General features: G+C 42.6%; 1 protein-coding gene across 1 annotated transcript in view; it reads right to left on the bottom strand.

The window, feature by feature from the left end:
- The window catches only part of TSNARE1 (t-SNARE domain containing 1), a 484504-nt gene extending 478145 nt beyond the window's left edge, over positions 1-6359 (bottom strand). The window contains exon 1 of the mRNA XM_059815553.1: positions 6333-6359. The gene's annotated coding sequence lies outside the window, so the exon portion shown is untranslated. The remainder of the gene's footprint in view (positions 1-6332) is intronic.
- Positions 6360-19002: the final 12643 nt, after the last annotated feature.

The following is a 19002-nucleotide window of genomic DNA, read 5'->3' as shown; positions in this document are numbered from 1 at the left end:
TGCCTCGCGGCTGGAAGCTGGGGGAAGACGTTGGGATGCAGCTTTTGGGCTCAAGAAACAGCATCCTTGCGGTGAGCACAAGCATTTGGCCTGTGGAGCTTACTGAAACTGTGAGAGAACAGAGAAGAGACACTCCTGAGGTTTTTGACAACTATTTTTATGATTGATGCTGGGAAATATGAGGGATTTGGGGGTTGGGTATTTTTTTTCTCTGATCTAAGCACTTTTCATCTGTGCACACATTAAGTAAATAACCGGCTATCTTCATCCTGCAATCCAGATGGCTGTCCCCATGCCTGGACCAGACCAGTGCTTCACCCACAGCAGCCAGGTCCATCAGCAGGAAGATCACAGAATCACAGAATCACTACGGTTGGAAAAGACCTGTAAGATCATCAAGTCCAACCTAAAAAAAAAAAAACCACCACACAACAACAACAAGCCACAACACAACAAAAAACCAACCCACCCAACACCACACAGCACCATGCCCATCAAGCTACATCCCACAATGCCACATCCACACGCTCCTTGAATACCTCCAGGGAGGGTGACTCTACCACCTCCCTGGGCAGCCTGTTCCAATGTTTCACTACTCTCTCAGGAAAGAAATTTTTCCTAATATCCAGCCTGAACCTCCCCTGGCGCAACTTGAGGCCATTTCCTCTTGTCCTGTCGCTAGTCACTTGGGAGAAGAGACCAACACTCACCTCTCTGCAACCCCCTTTCAGGTAATTGTACAAAGCGATGAGGTCTCCCCTCAACCTCCTCTTCTCCAGACAGAACAACCCCAGTTCCCTCAGCCGCTCCTCATCAGACTTGTGCTCCAGACCCCTCACCAGCTTCGTTGCCCTTCTCTGGACACGCTCCAGCACCTCAATGTCTTTCTTGTAGTGAGGGGCCCAAAACTGAACACAGGATTCGAGGTGCGGCCTTAAGATCTGCAACAGCCTCTGACTCAGAGCTTCCCCACGGACACCGCAGCACTTCACCTCCTTTTTCCAACACTGGGATGCAATCCCGCTACAGTGATTGTAGCTTTTAATGCCTTTTACAAATGTTTAATTCACTCTGTATTAATTCCTCAGAGAAGCTACTCCTTCATTTTACCCCTGGAGACACCAAGCTAAAATATTCATTGGGCTAAACAGAAAAACCTACAACTCTAGGCAGTCGTTCAGGACAGAGGAGTTGCTGTTACGCAGTTCTCTGATACAGTACAGCAGTGTAACACCATCCTTGCAATAGAAGTAAAGAATGAGCTTCTAAAGATGCCTTTCTAAACTAGATGTGTTTAAGTGAATTTAGGTTTCATTACAAGCTCTTTTTGCTTATGTCTCACTTTTTCTCATCCTTTTTTTTTGTTTTTTGGAAGGGGGGGAGGCCCAGACAGGGGCTGTTCTTTCTCAAGCTCAACATTAAATAAGAGGGACACAAAAATATACTGAAAATGCACTCTTAAGGCATGGCACACAACATATTTCAAACAAATGCCATGGCATATTTCAAACAAATGCAGTTGAAAATCTCCAAAACATCAAAAGCTATTTCAGTAAAGGGTTTCGCTTACTTTAGACATTCACGCAACTTCTAAAAAGTTGAATCTCTTGCAAGTATTTTAACTCAACTGCATGAACAAACTCATTTCTGTACTCTTCCCAGGCTCCAGAGGACTTCCCAAATCTGTCTGTGTAGGACACAAGTCTTCCTCAGGACCTGGAACGTCCTTGCTGTGGGCTGGGCTTCCAGCCTCTCAGTTGGATCTGATGCCAGTCATCATCTCCTCACTTCCTTTTACTCTCCAGTAAATTTGAAGTTATCCAAGTCAGGAACCAACCCTCTTGGCTTGCACTTACACAGCTTGCAGCTCACAATACCTGTATCCTACAGCAGTGCTCAAACTCAATGATTACCAGCTGGACCTTCAACAGTAGGCCATATATTTGGGTGGCTCTACTCTGCCTACATGCAGGGAAGAGGTTTCTGATGGGGCATTAGTGCTCAGTCCCTTCTCCATCATTCCCAGCGCATCCTGCCACACACTGCCATCAAGCTCCAGCCTCAGCCCACCATGACGGTATACAGCTTATTACTTTAGGGAAAGCTTTAAGGCACAGTCTCACAGCTGACTCTTCCAGACCATGTCCAGATATCCCCAGAAATCTTGAGAGCAAACCACAGAGGTGCGCGTTAACACATCATCCACATCTCAGCCACAACAGATCACAAACACTGAACGAGACCCGATACACACTATTTTATTTGACCTTTGACTATGACGGAGCCGAAGCAAGGCAATTCCAGCCCATAAATACTCCTGACTCAGCCAGCATGGGCAGACTGAAGAAGTTTAGACCTCAAACCTTGAAGGTAAGTGTACAACAGCATCAAACCACCCCAGTTTGTTTCACCTTAAATAGACAGGAGAGAGGTGCTGACACTGAAGTGATGCTTTGCAGTTCAGGCAATCTGTGTTCAACTGCCAGGCTTGCACAGACTCTGTAATGCAGTACTGTGTATCTAGGAGAATTAAAGACAAGGCACAGTCATCTCACCTGCCTCCAAAGCATCCTAGTGCTGCAAAATGCATAGGAAGGATGCTTGGTTTAATGGGGCGTTATTCTGCTTTAGTATAGCACAGCAAGAAATGGACTTGCACCATTTTAATTTTTAACCTTCAAGTAGATTAAAAAAAGAAAAAACCCGCAAGTGTAAAACGATGCAACAATTATAATCGAGGTGGCAAGAAACTGGTGCCGTGTTTATCATTGGAACAGTTTGGGTGTTATCCTGAACCAGTTCAAACCATTGATCAAGGCATTTCTTTGCATCAGCCTGCTGCAGTAGGCAGATAAAGCATAGCTGCACCGTGTGCATAAACTGTGTTTAGATACATAAATCTTAGCAAAGTGGCTTCTCATATTGAGACAAAACCAGAAAGAATTATATGTTGCATTAAATATTTTCTTCTCTGCCCTCTTCTCAACTGTCTGAAAGATCAATTAAAGTGCTTTTGCATAAAACAGGCAAAGAGAAGCGCTTTCCAAAAATAAAGAAATAAATAATGAATCCACTCTTTGCTTTTAATATGATCTCTAAAGAAAACAAGCATAATGACTTAAAGATTCCCACAATGAAAAAGAAGAAAATGCAGGAGGTTTAATCATCCACTTATGAGGTAATGAAGTAGATTTCTCAAGTCTTACATCTCTTGCAAAATTTTAAGCACTCATACACAAATATTAGTAACATGCTGCAGCAAGCTAAATAGTCTCCCCTGCTCTCAGATAGGAATATGTGCAAGTCCCTCCCTCGCTCTCACATACACACATTTGCTGTTTCCATCACTTTTCTATTTGCAAAGAGATCAAAATGAAACTACAAGCAATTGTGCCATTAATTTTAACACCTTCCTCCCCTTATGAAGGTCTTGCTGTCCTGCATATCAGCAATCAATTTGTTGAACTACACTGCAACGTCTGGAAGCATCAGTGCGAGCTCTCTGCACGCTGCCCAGTAACGTGACTTACAGCCAAAAGCCTCAGCACTGTCAGAGCATCACTGAGTTCAACTGGTCTCCCAGTTACCAACCGTAACGGGAACTGGAGGAAAAGGGAGAGAGATCATCCCACCAAGCAAACTTGAGACCTACTTTCTTCTCCCTCAGACTGCCCCATATCTTATCTTTGCAAGGCAAGGGAGGAACTGTTCCCATCAAAAGCCCATCTTCCTAGTTTCTAAGGAAGAACCTTTTTACGATGAGGGTGGTGAAACACTGGACCAGGCTGCCCAGAGAGGTGGGAGATGCCCCATCCCTGGAAACGTTCAAGGTCAGGTTGGACGGGGCTCTGAGCAACCTGATCTGGTTGAAGATTTCCCTGCTCATTGCAGGAGGGTTGGACTAGATGACCTTTGAAGGTCCCTTCCAACCCAAACTATTCTATGATGCTATGATTCTTAGTTCCCCAAAAAGCACCAACCATTATACCATCACGTCAAGATGAACCCAGAGGACCTTTCCAAGGCTGTGTTGTTGGACAGCAGTTTGGTGGAATTGTATCTCCTCCCTCCCTCCCTCGAGTGCTCCTCTACTTTGCCTAGCCCATGCCAAGACATCGGGCTGACTTCCAGCAACGCGGTTGGGAAAGGAAATCTCAGCTCTAGGCAAAGCTGTGATAAGGGACAATAGTCATCATCACACCCAAATGCAGAAGAGCTGACAGGAGAGAGAAACCACTGCCCTACTCAATTGAAACTGGATGAAAATAACTAGCAATATTAAAAAAAAAACAAACCACACAACAACAAACACACCAAAAAAACCAATGCACCACCCTCCCCCCCCAAAAAAAAAACACACACAGCAACAACTGAAACCAAAAGCTAAAAGGCGAGTAATTCATTTAGGCAATATGCAGTGCCCATATTCTAGCTGGATCGTTTAAGTTGAAGGTTCACGGTTTAATCAGAACCACCATAAAAAGAAAAGCTAAGGGCAGAAGTACAAGATTTATCTTGAGTAAACGAAATAGGTTTCTCAGTAAGGCATTTTCATTTAAAATAGAAAAAAATATGTTGCAGTTTGTCAACTGACCAGTAAGGGGAGTCGGTGCCTAGAGCTTTGAGTCAACCACGCATATGCAGTTTTGGGTGGAGAAAACTCAAATAAACAATTCTGAGGTAGTGGTATTGAGAAAACATTGACGATGGCCAGAAGATGCTACAGGAAGATGGACAGAGAGCATCATGTCCAGAAAACCCACTAACCTGGAAAAGGGAGAGGGCTTGAGAGATACTACAGTAGGAAAAAAAGTCATATTTTTGCTTGGAAATGGGTCTTTCTCTCCCTGCAAGATATAATGCAAAGCACATGATGGAGAGCACTTGGAAGGAGAAAGGCAAACAACAAATGAAATCAAGTCAAGATGGAGCTTGGGATAAAAAAGAAAAATAAGGGCTAAATCTCAATGGAATTCTGGGTACGATATTCTGATGGTACCATGTTTCCCAGAAAAGATGTGGGCCAATTCCTCTGGTGGCCTTGAGGAGACATCTAGGAGGGTACCAGATGCCTGGGAGAAGACTTCAGAAGAAATGAGCTAATCAGACTCCTTATCACTGAGCCCCAGCACTAGAAACAAATAGGGGGAAAAAAAAAAAAAGAAGATTTATTTAAAAAAAGAAAAAACTCAAAATCTGAGTGGGATTTAATAATATTATACAGTATCTAAAAGAAAAATGCCAGCAGTAGGAACTCATTAAGCGTTGTATGGGTAACAGCAGCAAAATCATTCCTGCGTCTATAGCCATGCTGGGCTCATCAACAGAAATGGGGCTGCCACCGGCTACGGGGCCACGGGGAGGAGCGCTCAAATGCTTACGTTCCTCTTTCCTCTTAATCTCATTAACCTCCTATTTACTCCATTGTTGGTGGTTACTCAGGATGTTAATAGGCATACTTTTTGCGTATTATTTACTGAATGTTACAAATCTGTTTAGCTCTGTATATGAAATAGGGCTGGAACATGCCAATTCTCCCCATGCTATGGAAAACAGAGGTAGAGAAATAAAATCCTTTTTAAGGACTTGTTTCAAAGATTGTGATTTCTTGAATAAGACTTAAACGCAAGATAACTAACCGATTCAGAAAAATACATAAAAACCTTCTTTTTTTCTAATTCTAGAACACTTTCTAAAGTATTCTATGAATGAGGAACAGACACACAAACCAAAAATACCCAAGAAAAGACTTATTTCCTACTATCAAGCTGGAATACATGAAACAACTATTCTAGACACAATACAAATTATCATAACGGTATTCCAGGTGGAAAAACAGATGTAGTTTAAGAAAACTATTTCTGCTGATAAAAAACTCTAAAGGTTTTACAAATACAGTCCATTACACCTTGAAAAATGAAACCTTCACTGACCATCTGTTCCTAGCAGAGAGCACCCATTAACACTCGCTTTGGCCAGAAAGCCCAGCTTAAAGTCAACACACCATGAGTGTGGGCCATCCCAGAGCTTAATGAACCAGCCAAGTCAGGCAGGATCAGCTGTCAGGGGAAGAATTTGGATGGAGATCGCCCAATATTAACCAGTTAAAATAAGGAAACCACCGCAAGAGTAGAAGACGTCATCCAGAGCAGAACATCTGCAAACATTGAGCTTACAATGTTCTGGCACAACCACTCCAGAGGATGGGTCCACAAAACGTAGCATCACCTCCAACGAGTTGGAGGGATATGGAAAAAAACAACCAAAACAAAAGAAAGAACCTGAAACAGGAAGGATTATCAAAGAAAGAAAACAGTAAAAAAAAACCTCACCCACAATTTTATTCCCTTGTGTTGCAGAGCCACTTGTTCGGCACTAGGCAGCAATAGCCCAACGGTCCCAAGGCCCGTCTCAGCAGTATCGTCTCTGTTCAGGGAAAAGGGAAAAAAGAAAATCAGAAGTGAAAAGTTCATTCATACAGGTTTTTATCTGCTCTGTTTCCCCCGGTCTGAAGCGCAGGCATTCCCAAGACTGAGGTTTTAGCTGTATCTTTAGATTTAACCGCCTTTGGGAGGTTTCACACCCTGTGAATTTGTTAAAAAAAAAAAAACAAACATATATTAGGCAAGCTTTGATTTTGGCCTACACAATATCTCTAGACAATGCAACACACACATAAAAAAAAAAAAAAACCACTCCTTCCCTTTAATTTCAGGGTGCCAACATTAGGGGATACCCAGTGAAATCCAGCAAGTAATTTTCTTTTTCTGCAATTTGTGATTTCACGTAACTGTCACTTCCCCCTGCTTAGTGATCTCATATTTTATATTCAGTCTTAGCCAGTTAAGCAGGATCTGTCAGCATTTTTCCTACATTTCCTACAAAAAGAAAGCCCATGCAACTAAAGGGATTGCTGAGCTAGAAGCACACAACTGGGACAACAAAGTGGACCCAGCACTGGAAGAGGTCTCAGCATAGAAGAGCAAAACCTTCGCTAGGATGGTGTAACACAAAGCTGCACAGAGGACTCCTGCCTTTATAACAGCAGCCAATCTGTTATAAAGCAAAGTTAACAGAAGTCTGAAAAATCATTACGGTATCTTTATAAGTGATTTGTAACTAAAAATACACAGAAAGGGGAAAAAAATTATCACTTTTGGCAAGATTATTCATACAAGAGTGCATGTGCACATGCTTGTGTATAGAGCAATAGGCAGAGATAACATATCTATATAAACAGATATACAACTGCATATTTTAGAACAGCATCCGTAAAGATCTGACAGCTCAGGTAACTCTGAAGACTCTAGTTAATGAGCTCTACTTCATAAACCTGTTTCCCACACACACACTTTAACAACTGAATTCTTTTGTCCCAAATTTGGAAACTAATGCTTCAGAAGGAATTTAACGTGCTTTTAATGTAGTTTATTATGCTTTAATAAAAAATAAAATAGAAAACAAGAAAAAGAATGGCTTAGGCAACTCAGGTAGAGGCACTTTTATGCTGTGTAAAGTTAAGAAAGTGGAAGTATTACTCCCTTTATACTGTAATTATTCCTCAAAGAAAGCGTTTTAATCTAACTGCTGAAAATTTTGGCTGGTTGGTTTGTTTTAAGCAGGAGAAGCATCATTATGCAGGACTCAACCTTCCAGACTTATCATCAAAGCTTTCTTATCCCACCTTGGGATGGGATGGTGGAGAAAGTCAAATCACATGGGATGACACTGGGGCTGGAGAGAGCAGCAAAGGATGCTGAAGGAGCTCCTGCCCTGAGTTTTCATACCCTTAGAAAAACCACACAATTACCCTTTCTTCTTCTTTGATGAACACAATCTATTTCAACACCCTCAAAAGCCAACAGCAGAAGCTCCAACACATGAAAAATATCATTAAGAGCCTTTAAGTTAAAGCACAGTACCCAGCGCTGGCTTTCGAGGACAGGGTAAATAAGACCTTTAAATTTTAAGATGTTGCTCAGCAACACCTTGCCATGCTACATCATACAACACTTCCTCCTCGTTATTCCCCTGGACAAAGGTCAAAATTCATCCTCCCAAGAGACAAGCCTTCCTATAGAGAGCAACAAAACTCCCACATCCAGCTACCTCAGGAACAATCCACATCTCCATCCTGGAGACCTTCCAAACATCAAGACATGCTGCAATTTCTCAAGGAGGCAGCCTTCACTCTTCATAATCACTGTACAGCGACACACGAAGCATGTGCATTGCCACCACAGAGATGTGGGACACCTTGTACAAACCCTATTTCTCCTGTAACACACCTAAGGAGGCATCGATATGAAGTACCACTGTCTACTGCCTGACATCTACACATTGGCAACTAAACAGAAAGCCTATGAACTGATATTCCACAGTCTTGGAGTGTTTTTTCTGGGTTTTGTGGGTTAGATTTCCAAAAAACCAAAACAATCGGAAAAATGTAAAAGCAAGAGGTAACTTTGGCGTACAGCTAAAATACGCACCAACCTGTTCTAGTGCCAGGACTGCACTTTCCCCTTCTCCGATGAACGCCACATCTCAGCGCGTTCAGAGTTAACTATTTTCATCTGATCAATTACTCCTTCCATTTGTTAAAAAAAAAAAAAAAAGACAAACCCTAATATTTGTGTGATTAATGCAACTTAAGGTTGGGAAAAAAAAAAAAGTCAGAAATCTTGTCTCTAGTAATCTCACGCGGAGTAATCCTGCTCCAAATGAAAACAGCATTATTTGTCCAGCACACAGAGTCCAGCACTGAAATCTCAGGATGCTGATGGCTCCTAAGGTAAGAGTTTCTATCACCTTCACGTAGCCTTGGGTCAAGCGTTTTTAAACTGCCTCTGCAAACAAAATCAGTAAACATTTTACTTCTTCAAAACTAAGCCACAACGCATCCCATCCTGCCAGGCAGGGATTCAGGTCCTGAAGCGTAGAAATCTGGTGGCCCAGTTTTACCGAAATATCGATATTATGCCAATCTCAGAGTACCCAATGGTGCAGGCAACCTTAGAAGGATGAAAACCAATACTGAAATTATCAACACGCACTACGTCACGCATGCGACTTCTTGCCGACCCACCTTCTCCTTATCTCATCCTCCCACCCTTTCCATCCCACATATCGATCTGTTTTCTTCTCCGACTCTTATCTTGCAGGCGGTTTCTCCACAGCAGTCTCTCCTTGTGCTGGACACGGTAAAGGAATGCAAGAGGGACACGATCTTTGGTCGGCACCCATAGGAACAACCCCATCATAGGGAGGAATTAATGACAACTCTGCCTACCTGCAGGTTTTGGGGTTTTTTTTTTACGCAATCATGTATATAACTTACACGATGTCAGTAGAGGAATATCACGCTAAAGATCTGGAACGTAAGGGGCGGGTTTTCCTCGTTTCTATGGTTATAAGCAATTTTAATGACCAACCTAAATAAAAAAGCTGGAAGAGAGAGAAAGTAGGAAGGAGTGAGGTAGGCGTTTAATTTTGATTGACAAGACATAGCATAACTAGTTAAGATCTGTCAAATGCCTGCTGAGGATCACAAATCCTCAGCACATTGTATAGCAGACAGAATTAGTCTAAATGCACAGCTTTACAAAAATGTTTCTTACCCGGCGAGATCGGAGTTCACCATTTCACTTTCCCTATACAAAGCAGCTGATATAACTACCAAAGAAGCCAAGGTAGGGACAGAAAAAAATATATAGTTTTTATTATTTGTGAGATTTTCAAATGTTAACATGCTACAATGTCTCAGCTTTTGTCCCTGGCCAATACATACTTTTTTTTTATATATATATATGCACACACACATATACATACATACAAAAAAAGACAGCATTGCCAAGATTGTTAACTACCACAACAACAATTTGACAGGTATTATCAACAGCGTCACTTTGGAATCACATCTGCATCACATTAAATGCTGTATAAATACAGAGCAGGGAGATAACTCCTGCGTTAAAGACCTTAAAATAGGAGATTGAATGCAGAAAGAGTTGAACAGAGATTGGATGGGAAACATCAGGAAACACAGAGACAATCTGGAGAGACAGCAATGCTGGCATGACAGTCAGCTGTGAAGTTCCCTGAAGATAACCCATTAAAAAAAACAAGGTTTGGGGAAAATTAAGAGCATCCCTACAAATGTTTATGGGTGATGCATCAAGAAGGAAGAAGAACAGAGCGACAGAGACTTGGAGCATTTGAAAGTCAGGAAGAGGGATTCATGACCTTGGAGGGAAGAGTCAGCATCTCAACGAGGCATAAGGCAGCACAAGAAGGGCTCCGAAAGACTTAACCAGCAGCTTGTGTTTAAGGCCACACAGATGCAGGATGCAGCAAAGGACAGACACAAAGAAGATTCAAGACGTGCCTGAACCAAGCTAGGAAGACGTTTTTCTCCTACTCGTGCAGCACTGTCAAGATGCAAGCAGGACACTGTGATCTTCACAGGGCTACACACTCACGAGACCACCACTGAGTTTCTATGTACTTTCTTTTAATGTTTCAAAAGGCTCTGCCATTTCATCAAATGCTGTTTTGACTTTTAAGGAGGGAAAAACTAGGCAAGAGAGGACGGGGTTATGAAGGAGGGAAGTCAACAGCTCCCGAGACGTCTGCCAACAGGATCTGCACTTAAACCATGCAGTTTTGGCAGAGAACACCCTCAAAATTTGATATTTAAAAGTCTTATGGTGTTGAAACATATAATTAAAGTAAAAGGATACAAGTGAAGTAAGAGCTGATCAACACAGACTTGTATCAAAGTCAAGAGAAAGTGTTCCCATAAAGTCTCAGCCACCTGGTGCTTCCATGCTACATTGAAAGAAGGAAAAATTAGCTACCAACTACTTTTATTTCCACTGAAGATCGTCCCTGTCCAGCCTCTAAAAGGTACAGATTTGTACCAATCTCAGAAAGCTAAAAAAAACAAAAAAAACCCAAACAAACCCCAAAACTCACAAGAAGTCGCCTCATTTACTGCCACTTCCCAATCCTAGAGCACCATATTTACTGTGATAAAAACTTTTCTTTCCCCTAACAATGCCCTGGCTTCATAATATAAGAATAATGAACACACCTACAAATTAATTTTTCTTGAAGAACCACAGTACTTACTCCTCAAGAACTGGAATAAATGGAAGGACTCAAATCCACTTCCCAACTGGTCACCTCACTGGGACAAGTCCACCAACCTCTGTCTCTTAAAACTCTCAATTTGCAAGTAATTAAACTAAACCTGTATGAAATTTATTCATTCAGCCGTTATACCCTAAACAAGCACAGTAGCACTCACACACTAAGTTACCTCTTACTACCAGTATCTAAAAAGTCATTATACAAAATTTGGCAGATTTGGGCATGCATTCCTCTATTTCAACCGAAAATTTCAACCGACCTCTTAAGAAGTCAACCAAGACTTCTAAAAAGCTAACATCAGCGTGATGTACAATGAGGAAAATCAAGCTCCAGGGCATGTTCTCCCACCGTTCTGTCGGGCACGTTGGCTTCACTGAAGTCCAACCATGGCCCATGATGATTTGATGGGGTGTACAAGTCCAACACACACCTCAGCTCAGATTATTTAAGTCCCTGAGAATCACATGCGAGAGCTAAAAGCATTGCAGATTCAGTCTTCCAGCCTTCCTATCCAATGGCTGAGGATGCTATAATGGTCAACAGGCAAAAACATTTCATCAACTCTGTCCAGGAAACATCTACTGAATTAAACCCATCACCAGCACACAGGAATCGCTCAATAATTGTGGTAATATTCTAGTTATGGGGGATGTGTGTGAGAGGAGAGAAAGGACCTGAGCTCTTGCTAGTGTTCAAGTCATCAAGGACATCTTAAATGTATCATTTAACGAGACAGACACCAGAAGTCAAACAAGGTTCAAAAATAGGATCAAGGATAAAACAGGAATATTAGGCAAGAGTGGGTAAGAAAAGAAGATACGCCAATGCAGAAGGTACTGCCAAGAGGTTAAAACTACCACCTGCTTTCCAGTCCTCAAATATTAAAAAGGGCAACTTTTGGCCAGTGGTCCCATGGCATGTAATAGCTTCACAGAATCATTAAGGTTGGAAAAGACCTTTAAGATCATCAAGTCCAACCATCAACCCAACACCACCATGCCCACTAAACCATGACCCACAATGCCACGTCTACACGTTTTTTGAACGCCTCCAGTGATGGTGACTCCACCACCTCCCCGGGCAGCCTGTTGTGCTCCTTGTCCTTACTGGAGCAGGATAATGGCTTTACCTACCTAAAAACCACATAGCTGCCCAGCTGTAGCTGTTGAATACAACTTGGGGGCAGAAAGAAGGAGAAACGGTACCTCTCACACGTACTGATGGACACGGGACCTGCTTGGACAGTTGCAAAGCAAGAACCATGAAACCACTGCTTTGGTTCTCCTAATCTACTGCTGTTTCCTTCCCAGTAGTGCCACCATGAACTCAGCAACTTCTTATTGCAAGATTTCAAAGAGCCAAGCTGCCTATCGCCAATTTGAAGATAAAAGTCAAAGCAGCACTGAGTCAGCTGGCACAAGCTCATATATTACCAGATCACACCTCCTAACCTCCCAAACCAACTCTGCAGCCATGAGAGCCACCTTTTCCCTGGGCAGTGCCCAGGAATCACTTGCAAATGAAATGCAACCAGACTTATTGCTTCTGCAACCCTGGAAATTTAAGTTACAGAGGTGGCGTTACATTTTGTTTTGCCAATGTTAATCTAATACCTTTTTAAAGGTGCATACGTTTCACCCTGTTGGCTTCCAACACTGAATTACCGGCTCTACTAAGCTTCAGAATAAATGAGACGAGCGTGCCCTCTGGGCGAAATCCCTTGCTGTAATCTTTATTCAAAACACACTGCTCCGGAGCCTTGCGTGCATTGCCAAAAATCGCCTTGAGGTTTGCTCTTAAGATGGTAATTTGCATATCAACATTTTGCTGCAGAGCTTACCCAATGTCCCCGCTATTATTTTAATACTCAACTGTGGGCGGCCCCCTGAGCGGCGCGCAGAAGTGCACACTAAAAATACTCTTGCCTTCCCCACCGGCTCTGCACATGACCACAGTTAACACCGTCTCCGCAAAACCGGGAGCGACGGCATCCATCCGCCTCTCGAGGAGGAAGCACAGGCTCCAAAGTACTTGAGAAACGTGCTAAGAAGCAGAAAAGTACCTCTGCATGGATGGAGGAAGGATGTACACAGCAGCTGGTGGAGGAAGACCGCAGAAAGAGCCAGTTGTGCAGCCAAAAGCGAGAGAGATTTATCCGAGCGTGAGACGTACTTGGGAAAACACATTAAGAGGTAATAAAGCAGGCGAGGGAGGCATCACCCGGGACATGAATTTAAGATGATGCTGAACAGAGGAAGGGAAAGAAACCTCATGCACAAAATAGGAGTGATCCCGGGCGAATGCGAGCACAGCCTGATTCATGCCTCAGAAGGGAGATCCCGGTCCCATTGGCAGCACCGTCTTGATGAAAGCGCATGAAAAAACATGGATTGCAGACTTTTCTGTGGCCTCCTTCCCCTCGCCCAGCAAACCCTGGTCTCAGAGGTTGTAATTATTTTTGGCAAGGTGTAAACAGGTCCAGGAAATGAAACCGAAAAACAGAGTTATTTACGAGATGCAATGCAGGGAGCCAGCATCGGAGCCCATCTACCAAATCAGCAAGTGCAAGGTCACCCTCATCTGCTTAGGAGAGCAACTTTGCAAAGTGGTGTGCAGCCAGCAAGGCAAAATAACCAGCCTCCGTCTGCCCAGGAAGGCAAGTAATGGAAACGGAGCACGATGAACCACCAGAAAACATTGCCTCATTCAACTACAAGGGCTTTACCATGGGGCTGGTAGGCTTTGAGATGACGTCCATCGAGTCCTTAACTGACCACGAGAACTACCTGCCTCTCTGGGCTACGGGAGAGGAGCAAGAAGGACATTACGTCCATAAGTCTTTCTTCACCAAATCTGTTGCAGAAAGAGGCTGCCAAGGGGCTCCACCTGTGTGTAGAAGATTGATGAAGACCACCAATCGCCTCATCCTGAAGGCCACCATCTGCTTCCAGAGAGTTAGGTTATCATCCCAACCCAAGAAGCACCACGGCTTTTGAAAAGCAATTTGCTTGCAAAGAGCAAAGCTTTATATTCTCCCTCTCCTTTCCGCTGGCAGAGAAAAACCAGCAAAAGCTGAACCCTCCCTGCAAGGGGACGTTGCACCCCAATGGGGTTGAAGAAGCTAGCAGCGTCTCAAGCCCATGAAGCAACCACTGAGGAAAATGCAAAAGCTCCTTCTGGTTTTACCAGGGGCCAAAGGGTTGGTCAAAGGGGTGGTCAAAGCCAGGAGGTGCAGGGAGGCAGGAGGCGAGTGACCCAGGGACAGGAGGACCTCCAGGCTGCTTTCTGCCCCCTCTCTTTATATTCTGTGTTCAAAGCCTCGCAAACAGGACCGAGACCCACAGCCCTGTTTCCAAGTATGGGATTATAATAATTTCTAATTAATAAAAAAAGGATGACAAACAAATGCATTAGGAAAGGAACTGGATGAAGAGAGAAGAGCAAGCCTGTAGACCCAAGAGCCCATGAGACATCTCTATACACAACAGGAAACAAAGGTACATCTGAATAATGTGCAAAGAAAAAAAAGAAAAAAAAAAAGCAAAGCAGACCTTGGTTTCTATGCACAAAAGAAGAGGATCTTTAAAATTAAACTGTAGGTATTTCCATGAGGGGGGAAAAAAAAGAAAACAGAATTGAAATCTTTTCCATTGCCGTTATGTTTGGGGCAAAGGAGAAGAAACCCATCTGCTTGAAGCTCTAAAGATGATAATCAGGAAAATATCTGTAGTGAGACTGTCAAACTGCTTTTTCAAATTCAAAGGTGAGTCAGACACAGCATCCCATTTTACTGTAATATTGCAGCACTGTTTACACCACTGGCTAAGACGCATCTCCAAGGGACCAGTTTTGGCACTTGGCTAGGATAGTGATCCATTAAATTTTTAGAAAAACAACCCATAGCTATGAAACTTCCCCGTGGTGCATGATCAATACTTAAGAGGGCTTTGGAAAGCAGGCCATTGTTCTCTAAAACAGAAGTGTCAAAAAGCTTAGGACAGCATTTCTGGGGCTATGACGTGCACATTTTGCCACCTACTTCCCTCTTCAGACGCTTGCAGTTAATGGAAGCTGAAGGCCCTCGACGCCGAGAAATCAAGCCACTAACACGCAGTGGTCTCAACACAACTTTAAGCACCACCATTTAATTTTTTTTTTCTTTTTTTTGCCTTATTTATCATTAGTAAAAGCAGTCCTAGTAAAATGACTTGATTTTTCACCGTCACTACAAATGTGGATAGCTTTACAACCTGTATGAGATGGTACGCAAGAGGATGGTGAGCATTAGCAGGCTGGGCACGCTTCCCTGATCACAGCTATGCTTATTCACCGTGGCCTGATCCTGCCTGCACTGATCCCACAGCTCTGTCCACAGTGGCTTCAGCAGAAGAAAGACAGAAATTTTCAGTTCTTTAAAGCAAAACAAAAAAAACCCATGAGCATGAAAGCAAACAAAACCACATGCACTATTATTAGATATATGTGAATTTTATATATATGATCTTAGGCAAGGTATTATAGAAATTAATTGTTATTTAATAACATATGTATGTTTATAAGTTTAATTACTCATACTTTTTTCACTGAGCATATGCTCCTGGTCACTACTTGCAGCAGAATATTTGACGGGACTGACATTAGGTCTCTCCAGCAGCGACAGGCACTCAGGTTAGAGAGCGGCTGGGGATACATCAAGCAGACGACAGAAGACATCAAAACATTTGGGAAAGATAAATCACATCTCAAGCTATTTAGCAGTATGTTTAAACTTGTATAAAATAGGTATTTTAGAAATTAGGAGGTTCTTGTGAGAGTCTAGAAAGCTAATAGTGTCACAAGGGATCATAAATCGATTGTTTTGTGGGGGAAAAAAAAAAAGTCAGAAGCTGCATTAAGGCATAGCTCTTGCTTCACTTTGCAAGAAGGAAAAGCTCAAGATCTGTAGCTCCCAACAGAAGGATGCAGCTATACGGAAGATGGTAAAAAACGACGTAGATCAATCTATGCCTTAATGCAAAGCACCTACTCTCGTACAGCCACATGATTTTTTTGATTTTTTTTATTAGCTGGGAATAGAAAATGCAGTTCATTGAAGTTAATTTTAAGTTGTAGCAATTACCATTAAAAAAAAAAAGTTTGCTTTCTCTTTAATAAAGATTCCATGGCAAACAGAAGGGTCAAAGAGGGACTTTCAGTCACCGGCGGGGTGTTGAACGGTGCCTGTGCACAACCAGCACTGTAAGCAAATAATCTCCATTATGCCCCTTCAAAAAGTCAAGCCCACGTGTTGGAAAAGGGATGCTTCGACAGAAGCAACGGCAAAATTACACAAACCCAAGGGATCGCCGTCTGCAGCTCCTGTTTCCAGGCGGCTGAAATTGCAATAAATAGCAAACGAAGAAAATCTGTCACGTACAGCATTATATGAAACAAGGCATTACCCTGCAAGTCAGCACAGTTCCTGCAGCATCATCTACCTTCCTCGTCACTAAACAGATGCATGATGGTGGTTTTTTCTCCCCTCTCCAAAATTAGAGGAACTTGGAGCATAACGAACATCTCCAGGCTGGGACATGGGATGTGGCAAAGCATTTGCTAATAAGTCAGCTCAAACATAATTGCAATTATCTACAGTTAGTTGCAACCACTGCTCCCTCTGATAAAAAGCCCTTCTTTTAGCTGCTAATATGTTTTCCAAACAAACTATTCACATTAAAAATTTCAGTACTGGTTATCTAACCAAGGACTAAATTCAAGGGGGAAATTTTGACAAGAAGCCGCGGTTTTTGCATGAAAAACTCTGCCTTTGCAGCACACAGACTGGACGTTCCCTACAGTTAGTTTCGCCTAAACGCAAAGCCACCGTTGCACAGCTCGCAAACGCGGTGAGATATTGTCCAGGTCTTCCCCAAACACCCAGGGAGGATGTTTCTCCCTCAAGACACCCCAAAATTGGGGCCCAGGAGCCAGACAGTGAGCACCATTGCATAAGGACTGTGGTCACAGTCATGAGACGTCACATGGTAGTAAATAAATAACAGCATTTCAGGGGAAAAAAGAAAAACAGCGTTCATGGTTGTATACGCGTCCACCCCAGAGCTCCTGAGCTTTCTGCTTGTATGAGATTTTTTACAAAGCAGCCATTAATAGCAAGTTTGGGAGTTCCCTTGTACCACATTTGAGTCTCTGGCATCTCACACAGCAAAGAAATGGGTTAATCCACAAATTTGGGTCACAACACCTCCAAATCTGCCTTGTTTTCACATGCAGAAAAATGAAGGAGGCACCTCCCTCCTCCACGCAGAAGCATCACCAGAAGATTCATTGCAAACTGAAAAAAAAAGCAACAAGCTTCAACAATGAGCGGGATCAAAGTCCCTCATGGAAGAAGAAAATGTTTTATTTTATAGAAATAAGGACTATGGCAACCTACAGCACAACAGGGTTGGAATAAAATCCTACAGCACGACTGTCTCCTGCATGCCTTTACTTCACGCACCAGATGATGGAGGAGTCCTACAGGGGGAAAAAAAAAATAAAAAGGGCCAAGTTATTCAAGACTACAATCATAATAAATGTATGCAGCAGGGGAAGGAGGACAAATAAAGTCTTTGATAACCTCAAAAAAAAAAAAAAATCACATTTTTGCAACGTGTGGCTTTGCAGCGGGGGCGATAGCAGAACAAGAACAAAACAAACGCTACACAATGAAGAGCCTAAACCATTTTGCAGTTATTTTCTGCTTTTATCTAGGGAAGGGATTATAAAGATAGGAAAGAAATCACAGCCTAACCCAACACGAGCGTTTACACCAAAAAAAAAAAAAAAGTAAATTTACTAAAAAAAGTAAGCATAGGTATTGCAGCCAAGTTCAACTACGTTCCAGCAGAAGCTGGAAAACGTTTTGCGGATTTTGCTTACAGCATCTTGGCAGATGAGTAGCCAACACACCTAAACTGCCCTTGGGAGAGCTTTTCCCCACAGCTCTCCATCCCAGCAGAAGAGCTGGGATTAAAAACCACCCGCTGTTACACCATTTCTTCTTTTTTTGTACCCATCCTCAGAACAGATTTGGAAAAAAGCAACCGATCACCAATGCAATGTTCGCTTTCTAACGGCGCTGCAAGCAAAACGGACATGGAAAAAAAAAGAATAATCCATCCTGCCCCCTTTTTTTTAATTAAATGCTATTTTTTCCATCATCAGAAACACTGAAAAGCAGAGACATGCCCATGCACTGCAACAAAGAGATGGCACCTGCCTACTGAATTTCCTGACTAGTGACACTACGAAGAAAAAGCAGAGTTTTAAATAGAAACCTCCCTGCAAGTGTTAAAATCAGATTAATTTAACTCTTTTGCATTATTTTAATCTTACATACCATCATTTGCAAGGCAAGCAGAAAAAAAAAAAAAGAGAGTAGGAGTCTTATCTTGACCATACTCCTTTAGAAACAGCGTATTATTAAAAACCACAAATAACCTTTCTGACAGCGAAAAGGACACACGCTTCCAGCTCCTTTGCAGTAGGGTGATAGCACGAATTTTATATGTAGCTTTCTGGGCACTCAACACCAAGTGTTGGGCACGAGCTTCCCTCCGTCCTTGCAAAGCTTAACACCGCTGCTGGCAACACCAACACAAGTTTGTGGCCGGATTTTATTTGCACGTGTCAAAAAGTATGCTCAAAATAAAATAAAAAAAATTTTAAAAATGCCATTTGAAGGGTTGGTGACGCTGCTGGAGGACAAGTTCTACAATATTTCCTACAAATGCCGGCATGCAAGCGCTTGATGCTTCATTTTGCGAGTGAAGCTCATGCCTAAGTGTTTGGGTGAAATTTAGAGGAAAC

This window comes from Gavia stellata, chromosome 3 (genome assembly GCF_030936135.1).
Source record: "Gavia stellata isolate bGavSte3 chromosome 3, bGavSte3.hap2, whole genome shotgun sequence".
NCBI classification, from domain to species: domain Eukaryota; kingdom Metazoa; phylum Chordata; class Aves; order Gaviiformes; family Gaviidae; genus Gavia; species Gavia stellata.
This window is presented reverse-complemented; position numbering and strand designations above follow the sequence as displayed.